Source organism: Hyperolius riggenbachi, chromosome 3, assembly GCF_040937935.1.
Source record: "Hyperolius riggenbachi isolate aHypRig1 chromosome 3, aHypRig1.pri, whole genome shotgun sequence".
Classification (NCBI taxonomy): domain Eukaryota; kingdom Metazoa; phylum Chordata; class Amphibia; order Anura; family Hyperoliidae; genus Hyperolius; species Hyperolius riggenbachi.
The window spans coordinates 30,440,842-30,460,892 of NC_090648.1; positions in this window are offsets into that span (position 1 = coordinate 30,440,842).

Here is a 20,051-nt window from a genome sequence, read left to right on the forward strand (position 1 = left end):
TAGCAGTAGTAATCAAATACCGCCAAAAGATAGCTCTATTTGTGAGAAGAAAAGCAGGTAAAATTCATTTGGGTGCTAAGTTGTATGACCGAGCAATAAACTGTTGTGAAGTGCTGAATTGTAAAAAATGGCCTGGTTACTAGGGAGGTATGGGGGGAGGGGGGTGTGGTAGCAGGGAAAAAGGCGCTGCCATAGACTCTAATGCAATTATTGTTAATATGGCGCAAAAAACAGAAAAAAGGCCGCTGTGATAAATATTAACAACATTAGAGTTTTTGAAGTATGTTATCCTGTTAGAAGCTTGCAACGTTTTTATCATATTATTTTGTTTGTATGTACAGATTTTACGTTATCATAGATATTATCATTTCTATGTGTAAAAGGGTGTTTCTGCAGAGGGAGTGGTTAGGGTTAAGCACCACCAGGGCGAGTGGTTAGGGTTAGGCACCACCCGGGTGGTGGTTAGTTTTAGGCAACACCCGGGGGGGGGGGGGGGGGATGCCTAACCCTAACCAACCCCCTGGCGGTGCCTAACCCTAACCAACCCCCCTGGTGTTGCATAAAACTAACCGCCACCCGGGTGATGATGATTAACCCTAACCACTCCCCCTGGTGGTGACTAACCCTAACCACTCCCTCTGTAGAAACACCCTTTTACGCATAGAAATGATAATATCTTTGATAACGTAAAATCTGTACATACAAACAAAATAATATGATAAAAACTATAACGTTGCAAGCTTCTAAAATGATAACCTACCTCGAAAACTTTAATGTTCTAATGTTGTTAACGATATTTATTGCGGCACCCTTTTTTCTGCTTTTTTTCGCCGTATTAACAATAATTGCATTAGAGTCTATGGCGGCGCCCTTTTTCGTCCACCCTCAGCCGGCGCCCTTTTTACCTGCTACCAAAAAACGTGGTGAATGCTTCGCTTTTCTACAATTTTGGAGTGAATGTAAAAAAAAATTGCAAATCATGATCGATCTAAAATCACAGAGATGTCCAGTTATAAAAAAAAAAAAGCAGAAAATCGCGACAAACCCCCCTCTGCAAAACACTACCGATTAGCATGAACGGGTGCTAAATGTTTCTATCATCTTTGTCCACCAGATGTCACTAGTGGAAAACAAGAAGTGTAAAGGCACTATAAGGCCTTGTTCATATTGAGTTCCGATCGGGTTAGCATTTGCATTGGGCGTTTTTTTACTTTTTGTTTCGCGATTCCCGGTGCTTGGGTGGGAAGTGTGTTTTTGTTAAAAGCGCTTTTCTAAGCGCTTTTTCAGGGAGGTTTTTTTAATTCACTCCCTAATGCAAGTCAGGAAGTGAACTCTTTGACCCAGAAAATAATAAATACAATGTATTTATTCTAAAAACGAGAACGCAATCGATGCACAAAGTAACTTTGTGAGCATTTTGCGTTTTTCCTAAACCTTCCATTGAGGCGGAATTGCCCCAAAAATGGTCCACGCAGCGCTTTTCTGATCAGAAAGCGCTTGGAAGGCCCCAATCTGAACTAGTGCATAGGATAGCATGGGGTAAGCGCTTTCAGGGCGATTTTGAAAAATCGTCAGCACTTAAAAAAATGAAAAAGTGCCTCCAGTGTGAACGAACCCTTAAAGTGGATCTGAACTCTTGCACAGGACAGAAGGTAAACGTAGAGAAATTCCCCCTCAATGCATTTAGGCCCCATTGACACCTAAAAAAGAAATGTGCACTGTTTTTCCCCCCTCCCGGTACTCCGCACATTTTTGTAAAAAGCGTTTTTCTAAGTGCTTTTTCAGAGTGGTTTTAGAATTCACAAACAGGCAAATTATATATGATCAGCGAAGAGTCCAAAAACAAAAGACGAGTCTTCAACAATATACAAGAATAAGAGCAGGTAAATCTCCACCACAATAAATATTGGGGACACGGCACAGGTCTGCAATCATGGATACCCAAAAAAACATATAACGTTGTTAGGTAGAAAAGCTTCCGGGCACCAGTGGATAAGTGGAAACCTTTATTTCATCCTCAATACAAGATTAAAAAGCAGATGTTAAGCCTAACAGTCTGTTTCACAGAGACTGGCTCTGCTTCTTCAGAGGCTTTTCTCCCTAACAATGTTATATTGGATCCTAAGTCTGGAGGCACAGTGGTCACACCGTTCCCTCATCAGTCTAACCAGTGATCTAGTGCCAGTCCATCATTTTGACTTTTTTTATACATACCCAAAAAAAGGAAAGAGGCTTACCAGCTGGGGAAAACCCACATTATAAGGTTGTATCAACGATTTGGTAGGACATCAGGAAGCAACAGTCTGTCCAGGATCCACCAATTCAGCAATGAATTATCTCACGAATGGATATCAGTAAACATCATAAAAAACAAACGGCAACTCTAAGTGTAAACCGTTTAATATAGAGTTATCATAGTTAAAACAGCTTAAAAATAGCATAAAAACAAAACTTACATACGGGGCCCATGCAATGGGAACCCCGAGTAAGTTGCACGCGTGTATGGGTCAGCAGTAAAAGACAGTATAAAGGTGCCCCCTGTCTTCTTCCCGACCGGTTTCGCAAACTAGCGTCATTAGGGGATTCACTCCCTGTCGCAGGTCAGGAAGCAAACTCTTTGACCTGGAAAATAATAAATACAATGTATTTATTCTTAAAAACACAAACGCAATCGCTGCACAAAGCGATTTTGTGAGCGTTCTGCATTTTTCCGATACCTTCCATTATAGCAAAAATGCCTCAAAAATGGCACAGGCAGCGCTTTGCTGAGTGGATCGGAAACGAACCGCTCAGCAGTGAACTCTCTCATAGGGAATCATTGCACAACCGTTTTGTGGGCGATTTTAAAAATTGCCTGCGCTTGAAAAAAGGCGGGAAATGCCCTCAGGGCTTGATTCACCAAACCGTGATAACTCAAATATCACACCTTATCAAAGATATCACACCTTATCAAAGTAAACACGCCTTATCAGAGTAGCAAGGCGAGCACTACGAACCCGCAGGGGCTCAGGGCAGGACGAGTGCCATTGCCAATTAGCAGGCATACGTTTGTAGTGCTCGCTATGCTACACTGATAAGGCATGTTCACTTTGATAAGGTGTGATATTTTTGATAAGGTGTGATATTTGAGTTATCATGGTTTGGTGAATCAAGCCACAAGTGTGAACGGGCCCTTAGGAGTTTAGCCTGTTTTATTCCCCCTCATTTGTGTCTAATCATTAGTTGTAATTTGATCACCCTCCGTGTCACATGACTGCCAATGGCAGAGATGGCAGAAAGCCCATTTGAAAGCACAGGCTGTAAACAATATGTCTGCTTCCATAAATCAGGAATTAGAAACTGTGCAGATTTATTTTAGGATTTGTTTCAGGTGTAACAAAGAAATGGTTTTTTTTGCTTAAAGAGAATCTGTACTCTAAAATTGTTACAATAAAAAGCATACCATTCTATTCATTATGTTCTCCTGGGCCCCTCTGTGCTGTTTCTACCACTCCCTGCTGCAATCCTGGTTTGTAATTAACAGTTTTAGGCAGTGTTTACAAACAAAAGACATGGCTGCTAACCAGAGTATCATAGGCTGAGAACTAGCTTACTGTGTGACTCATGCAGAGCTTGGAGAGGGTGTGTAAAGCTTCTGCCAATGACAAGCAGTGCTGCACATTCCACACATTCCAGCCTCAGGCCGACAGACACGACAGAGGAAAGGAGATAAGATTTATTACAGAGACAGTGCAAGTAGGAAAGGCTGCAGTAAGACAGACCACATTAGAACAGGCATAGGAACTTATAGGACAGAAGAAATAAGGCTCAAAATTTTGTTACAGAGTCTCTTTAAAGGTTATTATGCTGTTGTGTATCTTTCAGAGCAGAGAAGAATTCTGAGTTCAAGTCTGCTTTAAAATGATTTTCTTGCTTCCTGGTAGTTTAAAAGGCGTTTAAAATACCTACATTTAAAAGGCGGTTGATCGCTCACCGCGCACGCCACTGCATGCTCCCGTTCTTATCTCCGCACGTTAGTACGCTAATCAGTGCATCAAAACACAATGCCCATTCACTGATCTAAGTGCCTGTAATCAATGAGATTCTGGTGGTTGTTGACAAAAGTGAAAGTAAAACATACATGCATTACTTCCTCTGTGTACACATTGTACACAGGAGGAATAAACTGGAGGGGGACATCTAGTGGCCACATAGTAAATTACACCCTAACACATTAAATTCAATAAACGTACATAAATCTCCCATTGAAGTGGTCTGAAACTCCAACGTAACATTCAATAAAAATGTGTTTTCCTATGTTTTATTACTCATACAGTTATCATGTTTGCTTTTGTGCATAAGTATTATTGTCTGTTGACAAATTACAAGTTTCCAAAGTGTAGTTTATCTTGCCCTGAAAGCTGGCATTGCATTTTATTCAAACTGCTTTTTATTATATATTAACATCTTCTAATTAGCCGTTCTGAGCTTTTTGTGTGCTTGAACCACAGAGAGCTTCAGAGAACTCCTTTTCACTTGTTACACTGTGTTTACACACATGTATTAACATTGGAATGCAAACAAAGATACTGTTATCTTCAGTTTGGATGCGGATTTGAAACTGGAAAGCAGGACAAAGTGCTTTGTTTAATCATTTCAGTGATGTTCTGCTAAAAAAAAATTCTGGGATAGTAGGTTTCAAGCTGTAAGGAATCTTTTAGAGGAAAGTAGAAATGCTATCTTTCAGACCACTTTAAGATTTACCCACTCTCCCATAGTTACCAAAATAAAACATTAAAACATATATATATATATATATATATATATATATATATATATATATATATATATATATATATATATATATATATATATATATATATATCACAAAAAGTACATAAATGGTTACCTTAGGGATACAACTTTTTTAATATGTACAGCTCTGCCCATAATTATTCATACCCCTGGCAAATTTTGACTTAAATTTATTTTTATTCAACCAGCAAGTAATTGTTTGATGGGAAATGACATGGGTGTCTCCCAAAAGATAATAAGACGATGTACAAGAGGAATTATTGTGGAAGAAAAAATGTTTCTCAGCTTTTATTTACATTTGAGCAAAAAGTGTCCAGTCCAAAATTATTCATACCCTTCTCAATAATGAATAGAAAAGCATTTATTAGCTATTACAGCAATCAACCGTGTCCTATAATTGCAGACCAGCTTTTTGCATGTCTCCATGGGTATTTATGCCCATTCACCTTTAGCAATCAGCTCTAAATCTTTCAGGTTGGAGGGTCTTCTTGCCATCAGTCTGATCTTTAGCTCCCTCCACAGATTCTCAATTGGATTCAAGTCAGGACTCTGGCTGGGCCACTCCAAAACGTTAATGTTGTTGTCTGCTAACCGTTTCTTCACCACTTTTGCTGTGTGTTTTGGGTCATAATTATGCTGAAATGTCCATTGGTAGCCAAGGCCAAGTTTCTCTGCAGACTACCTGATGCTGTCACAGAAACCACCAACCAGCCTATACTGCACTCTGCAACATACTCAAAATTCTATAGACAAACTGCCAAAGTTGACGTGCAAAAAATTACATTTATTGAAACAATATTAATTTTAGTTACATAGTTACATAGTTATTTAGGTTGAAAAAAGACATACGTCCATCGAGTTCAACCAGAGAACAAAGTATACTAATTGATTTATAATAGTACTGTCACCAAATCCAAAAGTGCTGTGCAATAGACAAATGCTTCCCCACCCCCAACAATTATTCACAATCCAAATACCCTAATAACAAAAGATGGTCCCCTTTTGATGAATCTCAAAATTTGGAGGGTCATCAAAAGGTGACCATCTTTTGTTATTAGGGTATTTGGATTGTGAATAATTGCTGGGGGTGGGGAAGCATTTGTCCATTGCACAGCACGTTTGGATTTGGTGACAGTACTATTATAAATCAATTAGTATACAAAAATTAATATTGTTTCAATAAATGTAATTTTTTGTACGTCAACTTTGGCAGTTTGTCTTTTGAATTTTCAGTATGTTACAGTTTGCAGTATAGGCTGGTTGCTGGTTTCTGTGGTTTCTAGTTACCTGTCTATATTATCAGTGCTAGCACCTGTAAAAGACGTGCAACAGATATCAAAAAGTTTTTTTTTGTTCTTGTTCTTGGATAATACCTGATGTTGTCATTGAGAATCCTCATGTATTACTCTTTTTTCATGGTGCCGTTTACTGTGATTGGGTTCCCTGGTCCATTGGCTAAAAACACCCCCAAAGCATTAGGTTCCCACCACCATGTTTGACAGTGGGGGTGGTGTTCTTTGGGTTGAAGGCTTCTCCTTTTTTACGCTAAATGAAGGAAACATAATTGTGACCAAATAATTAAATTTTCGTTTCATCTAATCATAACATAGACGACCAGAAGTCTTCTTCTTTGTCCAAATGACCATTTGCAAAGGCCAAGCGAGCTTTTGTGTGCCTTATCTGGAGAAGTGGCATCCTCCTTGGTCTGCATCCATGGAATCCAGCAGTGTGTAGTGTGCAGTGTCCGTTGGATTGTCTGGCTTGAGACATTACTAGTAGAACCCAGATTCACCAGGATTGCCTTGGTGATCCTTGGATTCCTTATCACCTCTCTCACTATCCTCCTGGCCAGCACAGGTGTCACTCTTGGCTTCCGACCACATCCTCTGAGGTTTTCCACAGTGCGTCATCTTGTATTTTTTAATAATACTTTGCATTGTAGCCACTGGAACTTGAAAACATTTAGAAATAACCTTGTAGCCCTTTCCTGACTTTTGAGCAGTCACAATGCGCAGCCGTAGGTCCTCAGTGAGCTCCTTTGTCTTAGCCATGACTGTCCACAAACCAACTGCAGAGAGCTGCGGTTTTTTGCCTGTTGAATTGATTAACTCCTATACGACCGCGTCACACCGATGGGCGTGATCGCGACAGCCCCAGGACCGCCTAACAACGATCAGGGTAAAGTCCTGGGGTGGGGATTATGACAGCCGATGACAGACTATGACAGCCGATCGCTGTCATTGGCTGGCAGAGGTAGGGAGGGAGAGGTAGTATAAAAATAATTTTAATTGCTTTTTTTATATAAAACAAAAAAAAAACAATATTAAAAAAAAAAAAAACATCCTGGGAGCCATCACAGCCCACCAACAGAAAGGTCTGTTGGTGGGCAGAAAGGGAGGGGGTCACTTGTGTGCTGAGTTGTACGGCCTTGCAGCGGCCGGTTTTGTAAAAAAATGGACTAGTCACTAGGGGGGTTTAAGCCCAGGGTCCTCAAGTGATACACAGCTGTTCCCAATTAATCAGGGTAATTAGGATGCTTTAGAACATCTTGGACTATTTGGAATGGTATAGAACTTTGGATTTCCCACAGAGTACAACAGTTTGTGAAGGGTATGAATCTTTTGGGAGACACCCATCTCATTCCTCATCAAAAAATTACTTGCTGATTGAATAAAAGTAACTTTTAAGTCAAAATTTCCCGGGGGTATGAATAATTATGGGCAGCACTGTATGTCATAAGGGTATATTACTGTTATTTTTTGCAAATAAGGGCTTGTAACTAGTGATGGGCACAAAACTGAAAAATATACCTTTATTTCCCCCAAAAATATTGTCACCTTACATTGTACTAGGGACGTAATTTAAACATTGTAACAACCGGCACAATTAGGCAAATACAATGTGTGCCTTTTATCCATAGGAGCACATTTTATTTAAAACTATAACGGCTGCAAACTGAGAAATAATTATTTTTCTTTTCTTAGTTTTTTTCTTATTATTTCCATTAAAATGCATTTAGGATTAAATAATCATTAGCAAAACGTACCACCCAAAGAAAGCCTAAAAACAAGATAAAGATCATTTTGTAGTGATAAGTAGTGAAGTTATTGGAAAATGAAAGGGAGGAACGCTGAAATGTGAAAATTGCTCTGTCCATAAGGGGAAAAACCCTCAGAGGTAAACTAGCAGAAATCGAATTTCTCAAAAATTACATGGTCTTTTGAAATATTTTTTTTTTACTTTTGACAATTCCGGTAATGAAAGTATGTACGGGGGCTTTGCTATTAACTGCTAAAGTCAGTTTTCCGAAATTACGATTACTGATTACAATTACAAATTACCAATTAAATGAAGTACGATTTTTCACATCCTAATTGCGAATTATGATGCAAAATTACGATTATCACAAGCATTCTCTGAGTAATGTGTGTTAGAATGTAAGTATAGTTGAATTCTAGTCTCAGGTACTGAAGTCTAGTAAAGACTTGAGATGCAGGATCTCTTTAAGCAGAGTTTCTCGGAGAGAAATGATGCAGAGAAATGATGCAGTCATGTACCAGGAACATGTTCCTTGTGGAAGGCCACATAATGGGTTATCCGGTCTAACTGCCCCGACAGTTAGACGACGGTAACGGTAACGGTAAACAAAGCCGATAATTACAAAACATTCCATTCTTTGCTACTAGGTTATAAAGCAATGGAATATTAATTGATGAGGTGGGTCACATCATGCCCGCCAATTGTAGGCTTGGGGGTATGGCTCAGATAATGTCAGAATTTAACTCTTTGATGTTTATATAAAATAAGGAGACCGGATGGAAAAGATTACTGTACTCTACTTTCCAGCTATCCGTCTCTCTCTCTGCTTCCTAGTTAGAATACTAGCTTCCTGTCTGTATGCTGTAAATATATGTGATGTACATAGGACATAGGAAAGACTATTTATACTCTGAAGAAATCAACCTGTAACACAAGATGCTTGATTGCTGAATAAACCCCTTTGAAAGGTGAAGAAGGCTGTCTCCGCTCTATCTCATGTATGCTGTCGCTGTGAGTTGCAGCTCTGATGAGTTGCTGGTGCCGGAGCAAAAGGTGTGGTGTGCTTTTGCCAATAGCAACCAACATATAAATTCTTACAATGTCCACGTTGCTAGTTTAAAGAGGAACTCCAGTGAAAATAATGTAATAAAAAAAGTGCTTCATTTTTACCATAATTATGTATAAATGATTTAGTCAGTGTTTGCTCATTGTAAAATCTTTCCTCTCCCAGATTCACATTCTGACATGTATTACATGGTGACATTTTTACTGTGGGCAGGTTATGTACCTGTTTCTAGCTGTTCTGGCCTTGCAGACAGTTGTAAATAGCCATTTCCTGTCTGTGAACATTGTTACATTGTGGCAGTTTGCCCAGAGTACCGTACGGTACCAGAGCTTCTTGTGGGAGGGGTTTCAGCACAAAATCAGTCATACAGCGCCCCCTGATGGTCTGTTTGTGAAAATCATTATATTTCTCATGTAAAAGGGGGTATCAGCTACTGATTGGGATAAAGTTAAATTCTTGATCGGAGTTTCTCTTTAACGGGCACTAACAACTGGCATAAGTAACGGTGAAATTTTACCTCTATTTAGCAATTAGGCCCCAGTGTGCTCATTTATCGCTCATTGTTGGTATCATGTAGTGTCCCGGTGTGGGTGTCGAAATCCCTGGGGTGCAAGGGCAACAAAATCAAGTGTAGCTCAGGGTGTGAAACCTGGTGCTGGCCCTGGCATACCTATGATTCACCCACTGGGAGATTAGGGCGCAGGGTAAAACCAATAAATGGCTCACCCTGCTCCTGCACTAGTCCTGGCAGCGTTAATTACTATTCCCCACCCAGGCTGCCATAGATAGTGGAGGAATGATGTAATTCGGCTTTCAGCTATCGCTGGGGGTCGAATTACAATGTTTTTGTAGTCATTTGTGCTCCGACTTTTGATGGCAGCCAAATTACTCACTGAGCGCCGCTATGGCCGTAATTACTATTATTATACAGAGCTCACGCCCCTGACCATTACATTGTTTTTATGTGCTGTTTTTGGTATAACATTGTAATGTATATACTGAATTACAGGTAGAGCCGTGGCAAGGTAAATTTAAGGATGACACAGCAACGAATGGTGTCAGACTGGTCTGTGGGACCCCTGGACGCACATCTGAGGCCCATGTTATAACGTCATTGGAAGGAAAGTGAGTACTATTCAATATATACCATGTTTATGTTGGGGAGATCTGCAGCAGTGCATACAAAAATTTGTGAGTGTCTAATATACAGCGGCCCATATGCAATTGCAGTACCTTTTTCTCCTGAGTTTTCTCCAAGGTGATATTTTTAAACTTTCCAATACAATGCTTTTTAAAGAGAATCTGTACTCTAAAATTCTTACAATAAAAAGCATACCATTCTATTCATTATGTTCTCCTGGACCCGTCTGTGCTGTTTCTGCAACTCCCTGCTGCAATCCTGGCTTGTAATTGTCAGTTTCAGGCAGTGTTTACAAACAAAAGACATAGCTGCTAACCAGCATGTGATAGGCTGAGAGTAGCTCAGTGTGTGAGTCATACAGAGCTTGGAGGGGGCCTGGAGAGGGTGTGTATAGCTTCCATCCTATCACAAGCAGACCTGCACATTCCAGCCTGAGTGCCTGAGCCTGACAAAACTGACAGAGGAAAAAAGATTAGATTAGATAACAATATAGATAATACAGCCACTGTGCAACTAGGAAAGGCTGCAGTAAGACAGACCACATTAGAACAGGTATAGGAACTTATAGGAAATAAGGCAGAACATTTTGTTACAGAGTCTCTTTAAGCCACCAGCAAGCAAGAAAATACTCAAAATAATTTTGATAATACTTTTTCACCTACTTTTTGGTACTTTTTCAGTTAAAAAGTGCTGTAAAGTTATTTTAAGTAAGATAAAAAATTATCTCCTAGGAGAAAACTCAAGAGAAAAAGTGAATTGTATATGAGGCAATATCCTTAAGACGTTCCACCACACCTTCCATAATCTTCATCGTAATCAAAAGATATCCGTCTCATATAGCAATCAAGGAACTGATTTGGTACAAAAAGTTTAACGTGAACCAGAGACGGGATTATGAAAAAGATTTATACATACCTGGGGCTTCCTCCAGTCCCATGCACCTGGATCACTCCCACGCCGCCGTCCTCCGATGTCTGCAACTATGAGAACCGGGTCCCCGCACTGCCGTCAGTCGGAGCCAGTCTAAGCGTAAGTGAAGTGCGCTGTTTGCGTATCTCTCCAGGAGCCGCTGGAGAGATTCGTAGAAGGCGCACTTCTCCGGCATAGCTGGCTCCGATGAAATCAGTGACGGGAGCCGGTTCTCGTAGCTGCGGGCAATTCCAACATCCTCTTGTGAGTCCCGATCACATGACGTGACATGTGATCGGGAACCCCGAGAATGATGTCAGCGTTACAGCACCGCTCGGTGGTGGAAGAGGAAAGGCGGAAAACCAGAGGAGATCCAATCCATCATCCGGAATAGGTAAACAAGAAAGGACTCCCTGCGCCACTCATAGGCTGCCATGCTGGGGGGTGTGGGTGGCACAAGGGGAAGGGTCGGAAAAATGCGGCCCTGCAGTGCACATATAGTTTTGCCAATGTGGCTGCTAAAGCGTGAGAAAGTCTCACCTGTTCCGGCTGCCACTAGTGTCCAGCTTCAACTTCTTCCCCATTTGTGTACAATGTGGCTTCAATGAATAGCATGTGGCATAACTATGGCATCACACACATACCAGTGCTATACACGGCAGTCATGTGGAATGCAAATCAGGAAGAAAGAGCAACTCGACACTCGCGGCATCAGGAACAGGTGAGATTTTAATTTGTGTGGACATCGGGTGGGCACAGTGAGATTTGGTAGGACAACGGCAGAGGATTCTGTCGCATTCATGGCTCGTTCTGATATCCCATGCCGTGACTGCCGCGCACCCAATCAACCAGGTTGGCCTGAGATTTTCCAGCTTCTTTTATCGATACATTCAACTTATTTTAGCCTGAAACTGGTCAAATTGCCAATCAGGCATGCTTGTTGCGGCACCGATTTTCATCCGATTCGGTAAATATATCTAGAGATGGGTCGAACGGTTCGCCGGCGAACGGTTCCACGCGAACTTCGGTGGTTCGCGTTCGCATCCCGCTGGCGAACCTTTGCGGACGTTCGGGTTCGCCCCATAATGCACCTTGAGGGTCAACTTTGACCCTCTACATCACAGTCAGCAGGCCCAGTGTAGCCAATTAGGCTACACTAGCCCCTGGAGCCCCACCCCCCCTTATATAAGGCAGGCAGCGGCGGCCATTACGGTCACTCGTGTGCTGCCTGCGTTAGTGAGAGTAGGGCGAGCTGCTGCAGACTGTCTCTCAGGGAAAGATTAGTTAGGCTTAACTTGTTCCTGGCTGGCTGCATACCTGTTCTGTGAACCCACCACTGCATACCTGTACTGTGAACCCACCACTGCATACCTGTTCAGTGAACCTGCCACTGCATACCTGTTCTGTGAACCCATCACTGCATACCTGTTCAGTGAACCTGCCACTGCATACCTGTGCTGTGAACCCACCACTGCATACCTGTTCTGTCAACCCGCCACTGTATACCTGTTCTGTTCAGTGAACCCGCCACTGCATACCTGTTCAGTGAACCCACCACTGCATACCTGTTGTGTTCAGTGAACCCGCCACTGCATACCTGTTCTGTTCAGTGGACCCGCCACTGTATACCTGTTCAGTGAACCCACCACTGCATACCTGTTGTGTTCAGTGAACCTGCCACTGCATACCTGTTCTGTGAACCCGCCACTGTATACCTGTTCTGTTCAGTGAACCCGCCACTGTATACCTGTTCAGTGAACCCGCCACTGCATACCTGTTGTGTTCAGTGAACCCGCCACTGTATACCTGTACTGTTCAGTGAACCCGCCACTGCATACCTGTTCAGTGAACCCGCCACTGCATACCTGTTGTGTTCAGTGAACCCGCCACTGCATACCTGTTGTGTTCAGTGAACCCGCCACTGCATACCTTTTGTGTTCAGTGAACCCGCCACTGCATACCTGTTGTGTTCAGTGAACCCACCGCATCAGTGCGCATACCTGTGCAGTTAAGTGAACCCACCTACCTACGTGAGTGCACGCAGTGTGATATACCACTCCGTGCATACCCGATATGGACAAAACAGGTAGAGGAAGAGGTAGTGCCAGAGCCAGAGGAAGGCCACCCGGCAGGTCTGCGCGAGGTCGTGTAAATGTAATTTCGTGTGGACCTGGCCCACAGTACAGTGCTCGGAAGAAGGCACGTCCCATCACCTCCCAAGATTGTCAGGACGTGGTTGAGTATTTAGCGACACAGAACACCTCATCTTGCTCAGCCACCAGCGCTACTACTAGCACCACTTCCGCTGCATTTGACACTTCGCAAGAATTATTTAGTGGTGAAATCACTGATGCACAGCCATTGTTGTTACAGCCAGATGATTTTTCACCAGCTCATATGTCTGCGTTACGCGGCAACACTATGGATGTAACGTGTAAGGAGGATGAAGGACCTACTGATGGTGCATGTTTGGATTTTTCTGAGGCAAGCGAAGCTGGGCAGGATGATTACGATGCTGACGATGATAGGGGTCCTCTGTATGTTCCCAATAGAGGAGATGAAGAGGGGGACAGTTCAGAGGGGGAGTCAGAGAGTAGTAGGAGGAGAGAAGTTGCTGAAAGAAGCTGGGGCAGCTCTTCGTCAGAAACAGCTGGTGGCAGAGTCCGGCACCATGTATCGCCACCTATGTACAGCCAGCCAACTTGCCCTTCAGCATCAGCTGCTGAGGTCCCCATAGTGCCCACATCTCAGGGTGGCTCAGCGGTGTGGAAATTTTTTAATGTGTGTGCCTCAGATCGGACCAAAGCCATCTGTTCGCTCTGCCAACAAAAATTGAGCCGTGGAAAGGCCAACACTCACGTAGGGACAAGTGCCTTACGAAGGCACCTGGAGAAAAGGCACAAACAGCAATGGGATGGCCACCTGAGCAAAAGCAGCAGCAGCACACAAAAGAAAAGTCACCATCCTTCTCCTCTTCCTCCTTTAGGTGCATCATCTGCTTCTGCCGCTTTCTCCCTTGCACCTTCACAGGCACCCTCCTCCACTTCGCCTCTGCCCTTGAGCGGTTCCTGCTCCTCTGCCCACAGCAGCAGTCAGGTGTCCGTGAAGGAAATGTTTGAGCGGAAGAACCCAATTTCGGCCAGTCACCCCCTTGCCCGGCGTCTGACAGCTGGCGTGGCGGAACTGTTAGCTCGGCAGCTGTTACCATACCAGCTGGTGGACTCTGAGGCCTTCCGTAAATTTGTGGCCATCGGAACACCGCAGTGGAAGATGCCAGGCCGCACTTATTTTTCGAGAAAGGCCAAACCCCAACTGCACCGTGAAGTTGAGAGGCAAGTGGTGTCATCTCTTGCGAAGAGCGTTGGGTCAAGGGTACACCTGACCACGGATGTCTGGTCTGCCAAGCACGGGCAGGGCCGCTACATTACGTACACAGCCCATTGGGTGAACCTGGTGGTGAACGATGGCAAGCAGGGAGCAGCGGACCAAATTGTGACACCTCCACGGCTTGCAGGCAGGCCTCCTGCCACCTCCTCTCCTCCTGCTACATGCTCTTCGCTGTCCTCCTCCTCCTTGGCTGAGTGGCAGTTCTCCTCTCCAGCTACACAGCCCCAGCTCCGCAGGGCCTATGCTGCATGCCAGGTACGATGCTGTCACGCCATCTTAGACATGTCTTGTCTCAAAGCGGAGAGTCACACTGGAGCAGCTCTCCTGGCTGCTCTTAAGAAACAGGTGGATGAGTGGCTGACCCCGCACCACCTGGAGATAGGCAACGTGGTGTGCGACAACGGCAGCAATCTGCTTGCCGCTTTGCATATGGGGAAGCTGACACACATACCCTGCATGGCACATGTCATGAATCTAGTTGTTCAAAGATTTGTGGCAAAGTACCCTGGCTTAGCGGATGTCCTGAAGCAGGCCAGGAAGTTCTGTGGGCATTTGAGGCGGTCTTTCACAGCCATGGCACGATTTGCAGAAATTCAGCGGAAAAACAACATGCCAGTGAGACGCCTCATTTGCGATAGCCCGACTCGCTGGAATTCGACCCTGCTCATGTTCTCCCGCCTGCTAGAACAGAAGAAAGCCGTCACCCACTACCTCTACAACTACAGTAGAATTAAACAGTCTGGGAAGATGGGGATGTTCTGGCCCGACAACTGGACACTGATGAAAAATGCATGCAGGCTCATGCGGCCGTTTGAGGAGGTGACCAACCTGGTGAGCCGCAGTGAGGGCACCATCAGTGACTTAATTCCCTACGCTTACTTCTTGGAGCGTGCTGTGCGTAGAGTGGCGGATGAAGCTGTGAATGAGCGTGACCAGGAACCGTTACGGCAGGAACAGGCATGGGACCAATTTTCATCAGACCCAGCTGTTTCCTCAACACCTGCGGCAGCACAGAGGGGGGAGGAGGAGGAAGAAGAGAAGTCGTGTGCAGAAGACGAGTCAGACTCAGAGGATGATGAGCAAGGTGTTTCTTTGGGGGAGGAGGAGGAGGGGACGGCGGCAGGAGAACACTCGCAGCAGGCGTCGCAGGGGGCTTGTGCTGCTCAACCTTCCCGTGGTATTGTTCGCGGCTGGGGGGAGGAGGTTGACTTACGTGACGTCACTGAGGAAGAGCAAGAGGAGATGGAGGGTACTGGATCCGACTTTGTGCAGATGTTGTCTTTTATGCTGTCCTGCCTGTTGAGGGACCCCCGTATAAAAAACCTCAAGGGGAATGAGCTGTACTGGGTGGCCACACTACTAGACCCTCGGTACAGGCACAAAGTGGCGGACCTGTTACCAACTCACCGGAAGGTGGAAAGGATGCAGCACATGCAGAACCAGCTGTCAACTATGCTTTACAATGCCTTTAAGGGTGATGTGACAGCACAACGCCAGCAAGGTACCACTGCCACTAATCCTCCTCCCGTGTCCACGCAGTCAAAGACAGGACGCTCCAGCGATCTCATGGTGATGTCGGACATGCGGACGTTCTTTAGTCCAACGCCTCGCCGTAGCCCTTCCGGATCCACCCTCCACCAACGCCTGGAACGGCAGGTAGCCGACTACCTGGCCTTAAGTGTGGATGTAGACACTGCTGTGAACAGCGATGAGGAACCCTTGAACTACTGGGTGCGCAGGCTTGACCTGTGGCCAGAGCTGTCCCAATTTGCCATCCAACTTCTCTCCTGCCCTGCCGCAAGCGTCCTGTCAGAAAGGACCTTCAGCGCAGCTGGAGGCATTGTCACAGAGAAGAGAAGTCGCCTAAATCACAAAAGTGTTAAGTACCTCACCTTTATCAAAATGAATGAGGCATGGATCCCGGAGGGCTGCTGCCCGCCCCAAGACTAAGTCAGTCCCCGCACACACAGCATCTCTGCCTGCACGCTGTGTGACTGGCTGCCTGGGCTGCCCCAAGAAGACTAAGTCGCTCCCAGTCCCTCCACACAGCATGTCTGCCTGCAGGCCGCTTGACTACCTTCTCCGCGGCGCCACCACCAACAGGGTCCGGGACTCCAGGCGGATTGCTGAATTTTTTAGGCCGCTGCTAGCAGCGGCCGCTGTAATAATTTTTCTGGTGCGTGTACATGACTGCCTAATTTTTCTGGCTGCACTGCGGGCAGCTGCAACAACAAAAGAAAAGGCATGTACAATGCGCCCATTCCCCTTCGTGATCATTACCTTGCCGTGGTGAAGGGGCTTGCGTATCACAATGAAGCAATGACCGGCGCCTAGATGAGTGTCTCGGGGGGCACACAAAAGATAATAAGGTCGTTGCTTCATTGTGGTCAGACCAAATTTGATCAGCTGGACAGTCACTGTTCTGTCATTCAGCTACATCAGCCAGGCGACCATATGGGCTGTAAAGCCACCAAAACCTGCACTCTCGCCATGGTGCGCACCAGTCCAGCACGGCCATCACTACACAAACAGCTGTTTGCGGTGCGTTCTACGGTGAGTTTGGTGTGTCAGTGTGAAGCAGTACCTTAATTACACTACCTGATTGATGTATACACATGCAAGATGTTTTAAAGCACTTTAGGCCTGTCATTTAGCATTCAATGTGATTTCTGCCCTTAAAACGCTGCTTTGCGTCAAATCCAGATTTTTCCCCGGGACTTTTGGCATGTATCCCACTCCGCCATGCCCCCCTTCAGGTGTTAGTCCCCTTGAAACATCTTTTCCATCAGTTTTGTGGCCAGCATAATTATTTTTTTTTTCAAAGTTCGCATCCCCATTGAAGTCTATTGCGGTTCCCGAACTTTAACGCGAACCGAACGTTACGCGAAAGTTCGCGAACCCGGTTCGCGAACCTAAAATCGGAGGTTCGGCCCATCTCTAAATATATCGAACCGGATGGTCAATCAGGCTACAAAATCCCTAGGGGCATTGCCCATTTACCGTAACACTGCAGGATGGCCTACTGAGTGTGCCCTTAGTGGCTGCAGCTCAGGGATGGTCGTAGTCAGCCAACTTCACTACGCTGGAACTACGCGTAGTTTTACGCAATTACGCTTCGCCAAACTACAGCTTCGAAATCAAATATTCGCTTCATATGCATTTCGTAGACTACGCGTTAAAATACGCAATTATGCGTAGTGCGAAGCGTAGTGTATGCGGACGCTTATGCCATTATGCAGAAAAATGTACGCATTAATTCCCCTGCAAATGCTTATACCAGGACCTCTTCTATGCGTACATTCCCCTTGTAACCACACAATCGTACGCCGAAAAATAGACGCGAGTAGCGCATTCGTAGTTTACTTCGCAATACACATGTGAACTACGCGTAGGGCCTAAACTATGCGCAACGGTACTTCGCTACGCGTAAAATCATAAGCGTAGTTTTGAAACGTCGCCTACGAACTACGGTGCGTAAATTCGCACTGGCGTAGTTTCTGCTCATCCCTGCTCTAAAGTGCTTCTAGTGTGACAGGAGGAAAGCTGGATGGTGTAAGTGGCTGGATGGTGTAATGGTTAAGGGCTCAGCCTCTGACACAGGACACCTGGGTTCGAACCCCGGCTCTGCCTGTTCAGTAAGCCAGCGCCTATTCAGTAGGAGACCTTAGGCAAGTCTCCCTAACACTGCTACTGCCTATAGGGCGCGTAGTAGTGGCTGCAGCTCTGGCGCTTTGAGTCCGCCAGGAGAAAAGCGCAATATAAATGTTATTTGTCTTGTCTTGTCTATATAGATGTTAGCATTGTTATATCCTGTACCTCTCGTTTTCACAATTCATTGTCATGCACTTTAAAGAGAACCCGAGGTGGGTTTGTGAAATTCTATTAGGACACAGAGGCACATTCTGTATACAATGCCTCTGTGTCCTTACAGTGTGTCTCCAGGCTCCCGCCGGGTTCTGCTGTCCCCCATTTAAAAAACCGGCAGGCTAGCGACACGCAGATTGTCGCTAGCCTGCTATTTACCTCAGGCTGTCACTCACCACGGCTCCCCCCCCTCCTGTAAAGCGCGGCTCCCTGCCTGTGTCCCTTCCCTCCCCGCCTCCATAAGCCGATTGGAGGAAGCTAACAGAGGACACAGAGGCTGGGCATTGTATACAGAACGTGCCTCTGTGTCCTAATTTGCTTTCACAAACCCACCTCGGGTTTTCTTTAAGTATCTAACCCAGGGCCGGATTTGCCATTAGGCACTGTAGACACATGCCTACAGGCGTCTGATGATGGAAAGGCGACTCCCTCTCCTCCCCAAGTGCCTCTCTCTTGCCTTAACTATGCAGAGGCCTGATGTGAGGTTAATTACCCAGGTCTTGGCACTGCACTGACCAGATCACTCTTCAGTCAGGGACTCCTCTAGCTACCTAATACTTTGAGGCACATCTGGCTACCTAATACTTGGGGGCACCTCTAGCTACTTATGACGGCCGGGCAAGCGAAGGGGATTTCTAGGTTCATGGAGGGTGAAATCTAGGGTGCCAGGACATTTGTGCCTATAGGCTTCTGTGAGGTAAATCCAGGTCTGATCTAACCGCCTCTCAATCTTTCTGTCCTAGGTTCGGAGATTGGAAAGGAATGAAAATCTGCAAGAAAGGGGCGTTCCTTCAGCACTTCTGGCTGCGAGTTGAGCCCTACTGCACATTTAATGACAATACGGCCGTGAACAACATCAAATTCTACTGTTCTGATGGGGAGATCTTGGAAGGAGAAGGACAATCTTGGGGACATTATGGAAACCAGAGCAAGTCATGCTCAAAAGGCATCGTTGGCATTAAGACTTTGGTCATGCCATATGGAGGCTTTTGGTATGATGACATGAGCCTCTGTGATGTCAAATTCTATTGCCTGTCTTAGAGGCCCCGGTAGAAGTGTCCGCTGTTCCTACATTATGCACGTACCTGGGCAAAAACTGGCACCATAGTGCCATAGAAGAATACAGTAAATTGTTCAGGATTCGGACTTTTATGGTAATTTTCCTGATTTCAGCATCAGGAACACGTCCTAAATGTATATATTGCTGAATTTTGGTATGTAACCCCGCCTTCCCAATTATGTTTAACCGAGGCTGTTTATTCTTTTCCCAGAGTGCTCTGGTAGCCCAGGTGTTGTTTCTGCTCACCTCAGGAACACAAATAAAACAAACATTTCGCAGTGCACCTGCCAGCAGTAAAGATGTTGCCACGTGTGATAAACATAAGAATGCAAATTAGGGAGAGAAAAGATTTTACAATGGGACTGAATAATTTATAAAGTAATATTGGAAAAAAACAGAAATTTTGTTAATTACTTTATATAATATAAATAATGTTCCTCTTTAACCATTTATGCCAGTCGCAGCAGTGTACCTACTTAGGAGTTTAGTGTAGGACTTTAGTTCCTGCCCAGGGGTGCAGATATTCGTCCATTGCCACGAATGGTCACTGCTTGCGCGCTTGCTCCCGCACACGTTCTCGTCTCTGCTGGTTAGCCCGGAGATCAGTGAATGGGAACACAGCTCCCATTAACCCATGAAAGTACCCACGATCAATGACCATCGGCATCACATTCATATGTTAATTCCTGTTAGCTTACTAACAGTATGCACAGGTAGAAAAAAGTGTGTGGGGGAGTGACATTTTGTGGCCACTCTCCCTTATTTACCAAAATAAAACATTTGCATATAAA